Genomic DNA, 17,833 nt, shown 5'->3' on the forward strand with positions numbered 1-17,833 from the left:
AGTGATGAGAATGCCCGACAGGGATGCTGTCTCAATAAAGCCATAGCTGGGCAAAAACTTTGTCCATATGGCTGTAAGAGAGAACAGGGCTGCTGTTTCTCTTGAATTGGAGCAGGGCAGGGCTGCTGTCCTATAAGCTCCACACTAGGGCAGGGCTGCTGTCCTAAGTGTTGTGAGGCAGTACAGGGTTGCTGCACTAAAGTTTCTCTGGGAGGGTTGGAGGGATGCTCTGTGTTAACTAAAATGGTGCACTTTTTCTCACCAATATTAGTTATCCCGGAGAGAGGTACTTTCACCTCAGGGAGTACAGCTGTGCTAGCTGATGGTTCCCTTGGTACCGATTCCACCCCAGGAAAGGTCTCTCCCACCCCAGGAATGGTATCCTTAATGGCAGGGTGAGTAGGGGATACTTTGATGCCCTTTTACCTGTTGTTGGAGAGGGATCCTGAGTTTTCAGGCCTTTTTCTCTCCTTTGCTTTTTCATTTCAGCTAAAATGAGAGGGAGCAATTCCTCAGGGATACCCAGCATGTATGCATGGGTATTAAACTCTGCCTCAGCCCAACCTGAGGTCTCTGGGTCATTACCTAAGAGGCAGTCTACAGGTAAGCTAGGTGACACTACCACCTGCTTAGGGCCAGGAACTCCACCCCAACTAAACTGAACTATAGCTAAGGGAAGAAACTTAGTGGAGTTATGGACATCAATAATCTTGTACTGTTGTCCAATGATGTGTTGTTCAGGAGGCACTAGGTTTTCAGTCACCAAAGTGATACTGGCACCTGTGTCCCTGTAGGCCTGGACCTCAACACCATTTATTGAAACTGTCTGCCTGTACTTATCCATTGTAAGGGGACAAGCAGCCAGTGTGGCAAGGCCAGTGCCACCAGGTGTGACAGAAACTGTCTTGGGACTGACTACCCCAGTTTCTATGATGGACCCAAAAGCGAACCCAACTACACCCTTATTTTGACTGTTACCAGCAGTCCAACCACTATTACCACTACTGCTAGGAGCACTAGAGTTTGATGTATTAGTGGTGGTAGGCTCAAGGGTTTTACCTGGGCAGGACTTATCCAATGGCCTACGGCCTTTATTTTTACACACATACCACCAAGGCTTTTAAGTGTGTGTGGGTTGTGCAGAAGAGGAAGAAGATGATTTATCCCCACCCCCTGAAGAGTGTTTAGGATGTGAAAAAGGATCTTTAGTTTTACCTTTATCCCCATGCTTATCCTGAGATTTCTCACCATCTTTCTTCTTGCCATCCTTGTAACCACCTGTATGAACTTTTCTGTTCACTCTTGTTCTGACCCATTTGTCTGCCTTCTTTCCCAATTCTTGGGGAGAGGTCAGATCTGAGTCTACCAAGTACTGGTGCAACAAATCAGACACACAATTGTTCAAAATCTGCTCTCTCAGGATTAGATTATACAGGCTTTCATAGTCAGTCACTTTACTGCCATGTACCCAACCCTCCAAGGCCTTCACTGAACAGTCTACAAAGTCTGTCCAGTCTTGAGAGGATTTTTTTCTAGTATCTCTGAACTTTATTCTGTATTGTTCAGTGGTTAAGCCAAATCCATCTAAGAGTGCTTCCTTCAAAACTTTGTAATTATTAGCATCCCTTTCTCTGACAGTAGGGAGCCTATCCCTACCTTTACCAGTGAAAGATAGCCACATGATAGCAGCCCACTGCCTTTGAGGGACCAACTGTACCATACAAGCCCACTCAAGTGCAGCAAACCACGTGTTAATGTCATCTCCCTCCTTGTAAGGGGGACTGTCTTCTGCAGGTTTCTGGAATCTTGTTCTCCTACAGGATTGCTATCAAAAACACAGCTTCAGCCTGGCCTCTTCCAACCTCAGCTTTCTGAGTTCCCTTTCCATAGTGTTATCCTCAGGATGGGAGGCTTGGGAATTCTGAGACACAGAAGAAATGTGGGAATTGGCAGAGTGTGACCTGTCTCTAACTGGCTGGACTCTAGTAACCTGGCCTTTTGGAGTGAAAGGTGCCCTACTAGTGTGTGACCCGCTCCCACTACCAGTGTCACTAGGAGGCCTGTTAGCTGGCAGGTCTTTGGATGAACTCTCCTCAGCATCCTCAGGGGACTCCTCTGAGTCTGGAGGGGTACCCCCCTCCTCTACCTCCTGATCCTGGGATGGTCCAGACTGGTTCTGGTCACTTTCTCGGAGAAGGCTGAGGAGAAGATCTTTGGCAGGGTTCTTGCCAATGCTTAAACCTCTTTCTATGCAGAGACCCCTCAAACTTTTAAAGTTTAAACTACCATAGGTTGCCTGGACAACTGTGGGAGTAAGTTCTACTGAAGACATGATTGTTAGAAAGGGTTTAGGACAGAGAGAAAAAAGTTTAGAAACTTTTAGAGAAAAGAGAAAAACTTTATCAAACTTTTCAAAACTTTTGAAAACATTTCTGAAACCTTTTGGAACATTTTTAGAAAGAACGTTAAACTGTTTAGGTTAACTATGTATGCAATGGCAGTCCTGTGTAAAGGTTTGTCTGAGCTCCCTATGGGTGGCAAAAGAAATGCTGCAGCCCATATGGATCTCCTGGAATCCCAATACCCTGGGTACCTAGGTAGCTTACACTAGGGAATTATAAGGGTGTTCCAGTATGCCAATTGAAATTGGTAAAAGTGGTCACTAGCCTATAGTGACAAATTTAAAGGTAGAGAGAGCATAAGCATTGAGGTTTCGATTAGCAGAGCCTCAGTGACACAGTTAGTCACTAAACAGGTATTCATTCAGGCCACAAACTATGAGCACTGGGGTTCTAGCTAGCAGGATCCCAGTGAGACAGGCAAAAACAAACTGACATACATGTAAAAATGGGGGTAACATGCCAGTCAAGATGGTACTTTCCTGCAGTGATGGACAGGGGAGTGGTTACTCCCTTTTCCTTTGTCCAGTTTCATGCCAGAGCAGGGACTGGGGGTCCCTGAACCGGTGTAGACTGGTTTATGCAAGGAGGGCACTAAAAGTGCTCTTCAAAGCATTTCCAGTGGCTTTGGGAGGCTACCCCTCCCAAGCCTGTAACTCCTATTTCCAAAGGGAGAGGGTGTAACACCTCTCTCCCAAAGGACATCCTTTGTTCTGCCTTCCTGGGCTTGAGCTTTTCAAGCAACTGGAGGGTAGAAACCTGTCTGGGAGGTGGCAGCAGCTTGTGCTGCCTTGAAACCATCAGAAGGTTGAAATGGCAATACGGGGGTCATCTAAAGAGCCCCCAGAGTGCATAGAACCATAGAACAAATGCTTACAAAAGCCTTGGAGTCTGATTCTAACATGTTTGATACCAAACATGCCTATGTTCGGAGTTATCTTTAAGTAGCTGGACATAGGTAGTGCCCGATGTCCAGTACACACGTAAAATGGTGTCCCCGCACTCATGAAGACTGGAAAAATGGACCTGGAGTTCATGGGGGCACCTCTGCTAGTGCAGGGGTGCCCTCACACACAGGTACTTTGCACCCTGCCCTCTGGGTTAGAAGGCCTGCCATAGGGGTGACTTATAAGTGACCTGGTGTAGTGGAAAATGGCAGTGAAAGGGTGCTTGCACCTTTTCACACAGGCTGCAATGGCCGTCCTGCAGAAATCTTTGCTTGGGCTCCCTATGGGTGGCAAAATATATGTTGCAGCTGATAGGGATGCCCTGGAACCCCAATGCCCTGGGTGCCTAGGTACCATATACTAGGGACTTATAATGGGCGCACCAGTGTGCCACTTGTGGGTGAAATACAGAGTTCTGGTAGAGCGAGCATAATCACTGGGGTCCTGGTTAGCAGGATCCCAGTGAACACAGTCAAGCACACTGACATCAGGCAGAAAAAGGGGGTAACCATGCCAAGAAAGAGGGTGAAAATGCGGGGGGCTGTGGTGCCCACCCGCAGTCCTGGGGACCACCACCTCACCAGGGCTATTATAAAATGTAATGCGTGCCGAATGGCCCCCCACAGCCCTGGGGACTGCAACCTCCCTGGGGCTATAATCAAAACCGATGCAGGGGGGCGCCATACGCCCAGCTGCCCTGGGGACCCCTACCACCCCAGGGCTATATTTAAATAGAGTGGGGGCCAGCTGGTTCACCCATTGCCCCAGGGACCACCACCTCTCCAGACCGATATTTAAATATAGTGTGGGGCTGTGAGGTCCCAGCGAAGCACTGGGAACCTCCACCTCCCCAGGCTATATTTAAATAGATAACAGAAGGGCCGCACGGCCCCCCCACAGCCCCAGGGACTGCCACCTTGTCAGGGCTATATATAGAAAATGAATGCGGGGGGACCGCATAGTCCTCCGCCCACAGCCCTGGGGACCTTCCACCTTCCTGGGGCATAAAATATAATTAAGGGGGGGTGTGCAGCCCCCGGCAGCCCCGGACACCACCACCTCCCCAGAGCTGCTTAACATTGGAGGGGGGGCGCATGGCTCCCCATGAGGAGCCAATGATGGTCCTGGTGAACGCAAGCCCCCAGGGCCAGCTCCTGCTATGTCCCAGGGTGCCCGTCCCCGGGGGCACCAAGGCACATAGCACCTGCCCAGTCAGAGCAAACACTCCGGTTCCAGCACTTGAGAGCTGTCAAACAACACCCGCCCGCTAGAAGCAGAGGTTTGATCTGTTTCACTGCCCACAGATATGTGGGCAGGGAAACAGAGGAAACTGTTGCTTTCACAGAGAGGGAGCTGCATCTTTAGCAGCTCCCTCTCTGTGACAACAATGCTGGCTCCCGCAGGGGTCTTCAGGCTCCCCCGCGGTCCCCAACCATTTTGACTGAGTGCCCTGGGAGACACCCAGATAACATGGTCGGGCCCTAGGGGATGGGGGCCCCGGGGCCAAGGTTGAACTGAGAAGGAGGGCAGCATGCCCCGCTCCCCCAAAAATTAAATGTTTAGGCCAGGCCCGGGAAGGGGGGCTTTGTGGACCCCATCATCCCCCAAAAAATAATATATGGATGCCAGGCCCTCGGGGATGGGGTCATCGGGTCGCAATTAGCCAGGGGAGGAGGCTATGTGGCCCCCTTCTCTACCCCAAACATTTTTAGAAGGCTGGGTGATGGGGTCTCCGGGGCCGAGAACCGCTCAGGGAGGGGCGCCCCTCCCACCCAATAAATGTTTTCAAAAGGCCGGACGCTGGGGGACGGGGTCCCTGAGGGCCCAAATTGGATGGGGAAGGGGGGCCGCATGGTCCCCCAATGGAATTGTAGTGGGGCTCGGAGAATGGGGTCCCTGGCGCCGAAATTAGCTGGGAGAGGGTGCCATGCGGACCTGCAGCCAAATCCTGCTGCACCTGGCCAAAGGCTGTGTGCAGCGTGGGGTTGGGTGGTTAGCTGCAGAGTTTGGCTGCAGCCCGTGTATAGCACAAGGTTGGGTGGTTATAGGGGATTAGCCCTGTGGCCACCTCCCGCCACGCACGGCCAAAGGCCAAGTGCAGCAGTGTGGATAGCGTATAGTAATAAAAATTACTTCATGTTAAAAAAAACATAGAAATTCACTGAATAAAGCAAAGGTTACAGGGACGTTTTAGTTTGGAAATAGAATTTAAAAAACATAGAAATTCACTTAAAAAACAAAAGGTTACAGGGACATTATAGTTAGTCTCACATTTCAAAAGTACAAAACCATAAAAATTCAACTAATATAGATAGTTATCTCAAGTAACTTGTGCCCTAAGGTAACTTTTGTCCACACCATGCACTGCTAATTACCCGACAAATTACGGCAGTCTTGAGATCTTTGATAACATCATTGATAAAATCAATGTAATATTTGCTGTAACATTTCTGATGAAAAAACTGTGCATGACGGGCGCCTGGGGGTTTAACCTTAGCTTGACAGATCAATGGCAGTTGGCATTTGTAACAAACTTGATCGTAAATTGATTGAGGAATGCATGTTATTGGTTTATCGGGCAACCCCTAATGCTTCCAGTGGAGTATCACCATTCATTCTCTAGAAAGGGTACATTACTGGTTCCAAGTTGAATAGGGAATCGATGGATCGAAATGTATTCAACGCATCTAGGTTTTCTAATGATGTAGGTGTGAGGAGGAGAGTCCATATAACCTGCATGGAAAAAGGGATGTTTGAGATCTGTCTGTTGGACTTTGAGAGAGGAATAAAATTCTTGGTACAGTCGGAAAATGGTTGTCCAAGTTTACAAAAGCTGTATACATTGATCGTTGCTTGCCAAATACAGTACATACCAGTGGTGGCGATGTTCGGAATAAGGACATGATTTCTTTCGTACCTAGCAATATGGAGGGACTGGTGCATGTCTACACATTAGAAACACTCTGGGCCTGATTTAGAGTTTGGCAGATGAGTAGTCCATCAAGAATGACGGACATCCCGTCTGCCCTTCTACGATCTCCATAGGCTGTAATGGGATTGTAATATGGTGGACGGGATATCCGTCACGTTTGTGACAGAATAACTCCCTCTGCAAACTTAGGGTCTGATTAAGACTTTGGCGGTCCCACCACCGGACCACCAAAGCAGCGGGGAGCACCCTACAGCCGTGGGGGTGACGTTCCCCCAAGAGCGTATTACAATGTTCCTGCCGAGCTGACCATTGGGAGCATTGTAGTGCGTGGTTCCTGCCAGGCTGACTCTAGCACCCTCGGAATGTGCACTGTCTGCACAGCGTGCAGACAGTGCGCATTCCGTTGGGTGCCCGGCAGGTGGACCCCCAGCGCACCCTTAACATCAGCCTTTTCATGATGTGGTGCCCCCCATGAAAAAGCTGGCTGGAAAGTGAGTTGTAATCAGCCCTGGCAGAGCACAACTCAGACCGCCGTCACTCCATCGGGAACAATGCTACCGGTGGGAACGGCGGTCTCCTGGCGAGTCCGCCCGCCTCTCTTGTAATGTGGTGGTCAGAGCAGCACAGTTGCGGTGGTCTGACCGTCAGCGAGAGTAATGAGCCCCATGAATCAGGCCCTTTATTATGTAAACAGTATTATGTTAAGTGAAGCTTGAGTAATAGCACACTATTTGCACATATGTTTATAGGATGGTATATGTGCAAATTCGATGTGTAATTTTTTACCATTAACCATGATTTCTGCTTTCAATTTTTGTATAATCTTATTATTTTTATTTTTTTTGTTCCCCTAAGTAATGAACTGTTTTCTATTAATTTAAGAGGGGAGAGGTGTGGGGATCTGCTTTGTGCAGTTCATCGTGGTCCCTGCAAAGCCCTGTGAAGTCTGAACAGAGTAGTGTATTTGGTCTCTTTGACTACCCATACAGGTCAAGATACAGACTGAGCAACATTGAGAGGGAATCACATTTATGGGTTTTTGATGCCATGATCTCCTGTTGAACGCTACACTCTCCCTAGTCATGTTGCTAGCACTTTGAAATGCTAAGGACTTGCTTTTACCAGAGGGAGGGGGTTAAGAAATCATGTTGGCCACTGAATTACACAGTGTTTTATACTGATTGATCGATTGAAAGACTGACTCATGTAGAAATGAATAGAGATTCTTTTTAATAAATTCTGCCTATTTCAATATATAATCCTGCTTTTGAATCTATTTGTCAGCTTGCATATTAGCTTTCGTAACTCACATTATTGATAGTTATTGTACAGAAATTACACATGCATCACCTTCTTATTACCTAAAGCAAACAAACTCTGTGCATAACAAACAGGCACACAAGCTGATCTGATTAAACAAAATCAACTGATTAATGTGGAAAAGACACGAAGAACGCGTCCTCTAACTAACAGCATGGTGGCTGCCTGGAGCAGAGAGGGGTAAACATTCACATAGATGTCAATGATGTTAGTTGTCACTGGACCCCAACAACACATTAACAATTCTCACCTAAAGCCCATTAGGCCCATCACCAAAGGTAGAGGGAAAGAAGATGACAGGTGTGTCAAGCATTCTGCTGACATCATTAGGTTTGGACAAAACACCCTCACCCACAATTAGTGCAATGCTTCATTGTGGGGTCCTATGCACATTCAAGGCTCATTATTGCCTGAATGGGTTCAGCCAAATTTGGAAGCTTGTGTACATTCGGTATTAGATAATGGATGGGATTCAGGCAGTGAATTTAAAATTTCCTTGTGGGTCATCCAAGATATTTTAATTGGAGTGTCCCAGATACGCTTAAAAGACCTAAAAAAGCAGAGCAAGGCAATGATTCAGAATGTTAGTTATTCCTATATCCTCAAGTCGACATGTTTCAGCCAAAACTGAAGCCTGGATGTGTCAGTGGCCTTCTTCAGGTCATGTGATCTGAGTCACTGAGCCCTAAGTTGTATTGTTGTTTAAGGTATAAGATGTAGTGTTACATCAGTCACACAAAACAAAACAAAATATTTGGCGGATTATATGGCAAGAATTGAATACTTGTTAGTAAGAAAAAACAGAAAGCAGTGTCACTCATACAGTGCATGCACACTTCTGACAGACATCGATTCCTGTAAAGGGTTTAGGATCTAACCTCAGTGGCATCAAAATGTTGCCCCTCCAGCACCATCTGGCACAGAGAGTGAAGCTCCTCTTTGCAGCTTCGAGCTGCAGAAATGTAAACGCACAAACTGACAGATCCATCAATTCATCCTTTGACCATGTCAGACTCCAGCTGTAGCCCCAAAATGATAAATTTTGGGGTATGGCTAAGACACCAAAGATGGCAGTCACTCCTTTCTGAGCTACGCAACAAACTGCACCATATCCATTACTATCCGCCTAAATCTATATCATCAGATCACGTTGATTGAGGGGTCAGCACTCCATGTTTTCATGCTCACCTAGAGTATGCTTCAGGATGGAAATTGGAGGATGGCACCACAAACACCATGCTGGCCATGCCATGGCCAGAAACCTGCTGGGTGAATCTGCTGACAGGTAGCCACGAGGTGTGGACACCGAGGTCCAAAGACATTGACGGCCCTCGAGACATGAGTGGGCACTGAGAGTCCCGACACACAAGAAGTACTGGGAGGAAGTGCTATGGGTAATGGTGAGTAACCGGACACTGTCATGCTAAAGTGGAGATAGATAGATCCCAGGGGTTGGCCCAGCCAGACTCAAAGCACGGCCCCGGCATTGTGAACATACTGCTTGAAGAGACTGAGGCAGCGGCTGGCAAAAACTAACATGGGCAGAGGAATTAGGGACGAGATGGGCCACCAAACTGGATTCAGTGTTTGGCAGTTGCCACCTAGGTCTGGTAAGTTCAGATGAATGACGCATACCATGGAGGATCTTCCAGGTGGACAAATAGGCCCCTAGTGGTGGCACCAGTAAGTGGAACCCTCTCCCCTTTTTTGGAGCAGAGACCCTCCCTGTGTGGAATCGACTGATGGGCCCAACTTGCAGGACTGTGGGTGGTTTGGCTACTCTCATATGTGTCACCCCGCATGCTAGAAGTCATTTGATCGGGAAGCAGCTAATTCTGTGCATGCAGAAATGGGACCTACTATGGGTAGACATGGTGGCCTCTGAGCTCCTGGAGACTTTCCTTGCCTTTTAGCAATACATCTTCAAAGGAGGGGACCGCTCTTGGGGCAACATAAGAGTTAGCCCCAATCTGAAGACGGATTCCGCATGGCCAAGTGCCAGTGGGCAGAGAAGGCAATCCCCTCTGTACTATGAGCCACATTAACCTTGTGCAGTGATGTAGACCCATAGCTCAGATAAATCATTTAATACTGTCGCCCACTGACTAATTCCTGGATATGGTCGCTGCTGCCCACTGTGATGCAATGAGTTATCCGAGGTGGATGTTGTAGGATGAGGGAGGGAGGGATGATCCAGATTGATGGCAACAATCACAAAAAAAGCAGATAAACAGCAGTTCACTGGCAAAAACTGATGAACTCAATGGGACCGCTCCCACTGCAACCACTGAATAATCCACAATGGTAAACAAGGCTCAATCTTCCAGGCCAGTCAGGAGTTCAGACACTCTCTGGAAGGGAAAATTGGCAAAGTAGGCATTGACCTTTTGTTGTTCAAACAAGACTACTACAGTACAGTGGAAAAGGTCACAGAGATCAAATGAAGGGACTCAGAGGCTGAGTACTCTGGTTGGGAATTTCACACTAACATCACCTTCTTGCAAAACAACTGTATCACAATTTGAAGCCAGGATGGAAGATAGCGAAGGGTGCTCTTGAAAGAGCAACATCAAGATTGTGGGGGAACCGGAAAGTGCAGAGGTCAGGTTGGCCACTCAATTTATCAGACACTGACTGAAGACCTAGGTTCCAGGTGAAGATATGTGTTGCACAAGGGAGCAAACCAACAGATCCAAGGCTTCCCACCTACCTCTGGGGACACCACCGCAGCCTGTCATCGCTTGTATATTTAATTTCGCAGGCAGAGACACCATTCTGAGGGCCACTCCTAAACAGGAATCATTACAATGTAGGTCCTCCCATGTCATACTGTTCCTGGACAACACTTTGAAAGTCCAACAGCAATGTTACACATTTCTGGAGGAATAACATAAAGGAAGGCAATGCATATTCAATACATGTTACTCTTTCCGGTGCTTCTGAAGTTTCTTTTTGATGGGAAGCCCTTGTTCTTTGATACTCCCGAAGGTGCATGGGCCTTGGTTGAGGAACAGCCAAACGTCTCCCTGATACGTCTGACACAGGCAGAAATATCTGACAGACAGTGTAGAGATCAGACATTGAAACAACTTCCACAGTGTAAGCGAAAGTCAAGGAGAAGACATTGCATTGAGAAGATGCAGACAAAAAGCCCGAAACACCAGTGTCCCTGGCTGAGAGAAGACTCACTACTCTACAAATGTAGAATTTGATGTGGGTTAACCCTGTTGTCTCCTTTCCCCCGTGAATATTCAGTTGTGTTTGAAATGTTCTGTTTGATGGTTCTGCAGGACTTGGTTAGGTCTGACCTCCAAAACCTTTGCTTTGTAGAGTTTGAATCATGAGAGTTGTCATGGGATTGAAGATGCAGAGGGACCGAGTTGTAGTTGGTTTGCCCTTTTGGCAAATGTCCTTAGTCTACAGTATACCTCAACAGGTACTTCTAGTTCTAGAAACTATAGGGTGTCGAGTGGGTAGAGGGGTTACGCTCCTTGGTTTGAGGCTGATTTCAGAGAGTCCCCACATGGGCAACTTGAAAAATGTCTCTCCACATATATTTTTGGTACGTGTTTTAATGATAATTCTATCTCTCCCCATGGCTAATCAGGATGATGCTCCATCTCAGGGTCTCATAAAACTCTGCATGTGGAATATTAATGTTCCACTGGATAAAGTCAAATGAGGGGCAGTGTTGAGAGTGTCCAAGCGCATGGCAACCGATGCAGGAGACTCACTTAGTGGGTAATAGATCCCCCTTTCTTGTCCGGCCATTGTTCCCGGAGGGATTTTCTAGAGGGTCATGGGCAAAATGTCCAAATCCTTTCTACCAGGAAAAGATTGTGAGCATATAGAATTACCTCAACTCCGTCAAAGGGATGTCGCCATTCATATTATTAAAAGGAAGCCCACACTCCTCTAGTGTTTGTACTTGGTTGCTCACATCTAGACATCCCACATCTGATTAAGCTGTGTTAGAAGGTATTCCTTGTGATACCCAAAGAAGAATTTCTCATCACCAAAATAAATCCAAAGCCTCGGATCATGCAACTCATAAATTCCAAGATAGTGGAAAAAGATAAATGCAGATTTTTCAAACCAAAGTGAACAAAGGAAGTGTCATCACAGAAGATGGTAAATGCTGAGAACATTTCAAGTGTGACAAGAATAGTCAATCAATCAAACAGGATTTGTAAAGTGCGGCTTATCACCTGTGAGGGTATCCAAGCGCTGAGAAAATATCTGTGAACGGGTTCAGTTAAACAACCAGGTCTTGAGTCCTTGCCTGAATTTCAGAAGAGCGGATGAGGTCCGTAGGTGCAGTGAGAAATTGTTCCAGAATTTTGCAGCAAGATAGGAGAAAGAGCGTCCTCCGCTTCTGCGGATGCAGGGGGTGTGTGCAAAGGGCAGGGAAGCGGAACATGGGTGTCTGGAGGGTTAGAGGAAGTTCAGGTGGTGGCTAATGTATGTTGGTCCTTGATTGTGAAGGGACTTGCAGGTGTGGATCGGCCTCTCAAATTGACATCTGCTCTGAATGTGAAGCCAGCAGAGCTTCTTCAGGGGGGATGGTGGGGGTCCATTTGGGGAGGGCGCGGATGACTCGGGCCGCAGAGTTCTGAATGGTCTGCAGCCTCCTCAAGAGCTGCGTGGTGAATCCTACGTAGAGTGTGTAGTCCAGCCGGCTGGTGACTAGGGCTTGGGTGATGGTTCATCTGGTGTTGATAGGAAGCCATTTGAAGATCTTACTGAGCATGTAACAAGGGAGGATGCTGACGGAAGAGACTGAGTTGATCTAGTTTTTCATGGTGAGCTTGCTGTCCAGGATGATGCCAAGGTTGCAAGCATGGTCTATCTGAGTGGGTGCTGGTCCTAGTTCGGTAGGCCACCAGGAGTCGTTCTACAGGGAGGTGTTGTTCCCAAAGATCAGCAGTTCCATTCTGTGTTGCATTTTAGGCAGTTGTTATGCATCCAGTCGGTGAAGCCTGACATGCTCGTGCGGAAGTTGGCCTTTGTGGTGGAGTGGTCTTGGCAGGAAAGGAGGGCAGAGAGATGGGCAGTAGTTTGTGGGTTCTGACAACGGGGGCCAAGGGGGTCATGATGATGTTGAACAGTGTACGGCTGAGGGACGAGCCTTGAGGGACACTGCAGATGATGTTGTTGGGTTCTGAGGTGGCAGGCTGGTTCTAGGGATTCTTCCGGTGAGGAAGGATGCGATCTATCTGAGGGCATCTACTTGGATTCCAGGATGATGAAGCCTCTTGGTAAGCGTGTGGTGGGATACAATGTTAAATGCTGCTGAGAGGCCAAGGACGGTCAGGGCTAACGTTTCTCCCACGTCCAGGTGGGTTCTGATGTCGTCAGTGGCAGCGATCAGGGCGGTTTAGCTGGTGTGGTTGGTACGGGATCCGGATTTAGAGGGGTCCAGTTTGTTGATCTCTAGATGTTCTGTGAGTTGGTGGTTGATGGCCTTTTCAAGGACTTTGGTGGTAAAGAAAAGCAGAGAGATTGGACAGTAATTCTTGAGTTCTCTGGGGTTAGCGGAAGGTTTCTTGACAAGTTGTTTGACTTCTACATGTTTCCTTCCTTCGGGGAAGATGGCCGTGGTTATGGATGAGTTGAAGATGGCAATGAGATCACTGCTGATCATCTTACTCTTGAGGTCAAAAATGTGGTGGGGACAGGGGTCCTTGGGTGCTCCTTAGTGGTAGGAGTTCATAATTGCTGTGGTGTTTTGTGTGGGGCGCTGGTCCCAGGCGGTGAGCAGATGGTCGAAGGTAGCATCGGCTTTGCATCTGTGAGAGTAAGGAGGCTGAGCGTGTCAGTGATGGTGGGTTGGGGTTTGAATGTTTTGTAGATGGTGGAGATCTTGTCATGGAAGAAGTCGACGCAGAGTTCCTGAGAAGGGTTGATAATGTGTTTGGTGGCTGAGGGGGTTGGAAAACTCTCTGACGATGTTGAAGAGTTCTTTGCTGTGTTAGAGGCTGGCTTTGTTGTGGTTGGCCCGGGTGCTTCTCTTCGTCTCTTTCAGTAGTTGGTAGTATTAGTTGAGGGACGACTTGAAGGTGGGTCGGTCTGTGGGCTCCTTGCTGGTACGCCATTTCCTTTCTAGTTGCTTGCAGTTCGTTTCACAGTTCTCACTTCTGTGGTCTACCAACTGGCTTGCTTGGAGGGTCTTTTGAGTTTGGTGGCTTGATGGGGGCAAATCTGTTGGCGCAATCCGTGATCCACGCAGAGAAGTTCTTGACAGCCTGTTCTAGGGTGGTTATAGTGTCAGGGAGGGTTGTGCTGAGGGTGTCTGTGGGTGGTGCTGAGGGTGTCTGTCCACGGGCTCTCTCATACTTTGTTCCAGCTATGGCGTGAGGTGCTGGGAGGCTCGGTGCCAAGGGATCCTGTGATGGTGAAGTGGATGATGGTGTGGTCTGTGTAGGTGAGCTCGGTGGCATGGCTGTACTTGACTCTGTCGCTGACCGTGAAGATACGGTTGAGCGTGTGTCCTGCATAGTGTATGGGGTCGGTTTTTTGTTGGGTGAGGCCGATGTTATTCATGCTTTCAAGGAGGTTGGAGTTATTGGCGTCATTGAGGTCGTTGAGGTGAAAATTGAGGTCTCTGAGCAAGATGTAGTGTCCGGAGTTGAAGGCGAGTGGGGCAATGGATTTAGGGATGGCGTTGCAGAAACTAGGGCGTGGTCTTGGAGGTCTGTAGGCAAGGGTGGTTTTGCCATTGATTTGGAATTGTAAATTGATATGTTTCATGATCAGGGTGGTGTTATCCGTGGCGGTGGTGCAGGGGATCACTTCTTTGCAGATGATGGCAATTCTGCTTCTGCATTTGTTGATGCAGTCCTGGTGAGCTATTTGGAGTTGCTGAGGCAATGTCGGGAGTGGATGCAGGGTTGAGCCAGGTCTCGGTGAGGGAGATGACGTCGGGGGTGATGGAGGTGATGGTGTCCCAGATCTCAATGTCGTGCTTGCTGAGTGATTGTGGGTTGAGCAGGAGGCAGTGGATTTGTTCTGAAGCAGTTGTGGTTGGTGTGGTGGTGATTCTGTATGTGGGTGGTCCGGTGTTGCAGGAGAAAAGACAGTGCTGGCATTTAAAAGGTCCTACCATTCATCATTGAAAAGTGCAGCAGCAGTTGTTGTTGTTATGGATTCCGGGATCCAAGGCTCGGAGTTCGGTGGCGGTGTATTGGCGTGTGGCGGGAGAACTAGGGTTCCTGGCATTAGGCACGGTCGAAGCGCAGACGGATGCCGACACAGTGTATTTGCCAATCCTGAAACTAGTAAAGAAGAAAGTTACCCTGTGACTGTATGTATGATCATCACATTCAAAGTGTCAATTTACCTAGTACTGGAAGTAATATCAGACACAAGCTACCCTTAGACCCAAGTGTCCCCTTGTCTGAACCACCTGTACCCGGTGGAGCTGATGATTTCATGGATGTGTTTGGTTCATCTGTAGAGCTTCTAAAAAATCTGCAATGCAACAGATTTCTATTCTGGAATGTTCTTCAAGAATTTTAAATTTTCTATTTTAATTTATTTTTTGTTCTTTTTTCTCTCAGTGGAAAAATATGTTTTTTATTAACCTTGTATTTGGTTTCCTTATAAAGACTTACCAGTGGGTGTTAGATCTCCCATGAATGTGATACAGGCTTCACTGAACTTTCTAAAGGATTTCTCATAATGCACTTAAAGGAGCTACACCAGAGGAATGACTGAGAATCAGGCACCATTGTCAGGTGCTACAGGGTCCAAGTGGGACAAAAATAGGCCCAGGCACCTATATAAAGGTAGTCCCCAATAGTGAGTTAGAAAGCTAAACAAGTGGCCCATGTTTGCAAATTGGGTCAGTTCTTAACTTGTAAAGCCACATGGCATGGCTGTTTTGCAAGTTGTGGCAGACTCCTTGGATTTGAGCTTGCTGCAGGCAATGCTTGTTTTAATATTAAGAAAATCACCAGTACAAATAGGCCCAGCAGACAGGGAAACAGGCCCACAAACTGGCAAAACACTGGTGCACACACTGACCTGTCAGACCAGCCAGCTGGTCACCGCCTGATTGCTCTGTAGGTCAGTCTGCCCCTGGCGTGCTGGAGTTAGGGTCATTTGATGGTCATACACTTGCATGTCTGTTGGGTGGTGTGCATGTGGCTGGAGTACACAGAGCCGGATTTAGATTTCGGCAGACGTGCTACTCCGTCACAATGGTGACAGCTACCCCGTCTCCAAAATTTAAATCCCATTATGTCCTATGGGATTTATATTTCGGTGGACGCGATATCTGTCACCGTTGTGATGGAGTAACCCATCCACCAAAATCTAAATCAGGCCCTTAGTCATAATAATGTGTGCGTGAAGTGTGCGTGAGGCTATGTGGGGAGAATGTGCTTTCCTTAGACTGGTGGCCAGGAGTGCGTAGTTTTTCAAACTTGAGCTACATGTTTCTTGTCCTAACAGTGTGTATGTGGGGCCTCCATAGCGTGAGAAGCACAAGATTACTCATCTGGTGGCAGAGACTTAGGGCATGTTTGTAAAAGAGTTGCGTCACCTTGTGCAACGGAGCGCAAGTGTGAAGCAACTCTTAAGTTAGGTTGATAGAGCCAAGCAAGGCCACCTTGCGTGGTCTTGTGTGGCTTGATAAATCTATGATAATGTTACACCGCGCAAATCGCTGCGTTGCATTAATCTGCCATGGAAAGGCATTCCATGGGTGGAGCTTGGGTATTCCCATGCATCCACCCATGGATTTTGGCACATCCCCAGATATGTGATTACTGGTAGACCTGGGAATGCATCAAAATGCTACGCCTCCCCAGCTAGGATGTATCTTTACTCTCCTCCTTACGTCCTCTTTCTACGTGTGCTGCATTCTGCAGCACACATAGAATAAGGAAAAATGCCCCTCTGGATTGTTTTTGTGCAGGAAGGTGGCCTTTCCTGCACAAAAGCAATCCTGTTTACAATGCAGACTTCCTTGCACCATGGCGCAAGTGTGCCTGCATTGACGCTAGGCAGCACAATGTGTCTCAGTGCAGGGAAAAGTAACTGATGTGCCATATAATATTAAGTACAGCACATTCTTGCCCTTTCCCTATCACGAAGACTGCAAGCTGGCCTGCTGCACTGCGTGTTGTTTTGATAAATGTGTCCCTAAGGGCCTTATTCAGAGGTTGGCGGATGGGACACTCTCTCACAAACACAGTAGGTGCCCTGTTCTCCACATTAGAAGTGTGTTATAGCCTATGGAACTTGTAATACAGCAGACCGGATAAACTCCACATTTTCACAGAGTATCCCATAAGGCCCTGTATAGTTTATCAGGGTAGAGCGCTCATGGAGTGTGTGGTCCTGAGTGGTCTATAGTCTGTACTGAGACCACCTGCCACGGGCATCATTTGAGTATTTGTGGTCGAGTGCTTTCATGAACACGGCGTCTGGTGACCGCTGGTGGACGTGTTTTTCATAGACGAGGACCGTGGACCTGTGGACATCTGGGCGGGCGGACGCTTTGGTATGGCTGGCCTGGAATCTACATGCAACAGAATTTACGTTTTTATGGATGGGATTTGGTGACCATTGAATGGGAAAATAGAATCTTAAGTTTACAATTTTGGTGAACACTGGTCTGTATAGTTGAGGTCGGGGACCACGGTGTCCTCGCACCTCCTGTCTGTTTAACATCTATAAGGGTGATAGATGTATGTATTCTTCAGTGATTCATTAGAGATTGTCTCCTCCAGAATAGTTTTTAGTTCATGGATCGGTTTTGTCCTGCGTCTACTTTTCCAGATCCTTTCACTGTCGCGTGTGCAAGGTCTCTTCTATGAATGTTTGCCCTGTGCTGTTTGTACAGTTGTTTCAACAGACTCAGTGGAGTCCTTCTTTCAGTTTAGCTAGCTTAAGTTACAAAACTCTGTGTGGAATTACACTGGGATATCAAAAACATTGGATAGAAAACAGGCTAATACTAGATCGGTAGTAAGGGAAACAATCATGAAAGGGAGAAGTAAATGGTCCCTGGAGGGAGAGAAGGTTAGAAAACTAAAGGAAGGGTTAGTTTAACTAATATGAGTCCGAAGATAAACCACAAATAAAAAGAGAGGCTAGAGAGTAGAAAGTGCCCCTTTGGGACATGGACACCCCTGCTTTTTGCCTGGTATTCGATTTAATTTTGACTGAAAGTGCACTGGGTTCCTGCTAACCAGGTCCCCAGGGTCAGATCTCTTTGATTGTTCCCC

The sequence above is a fragment of the Pleurodeles waltl genome, chromosome 8 (assembly GCF_031143425.1).
Source record: "Pleurodeles waltl isolate 20211129_DDA chromosome 8, aPleWal1.hap1.20221129, whole genome shotgun sequence".
Lineage (NCBI taxonomy): Eukaryota > Metazoa > Chordata > Amphibia > Caudata > Salamandridae > Pleurodeles > Pleurodeles waltl.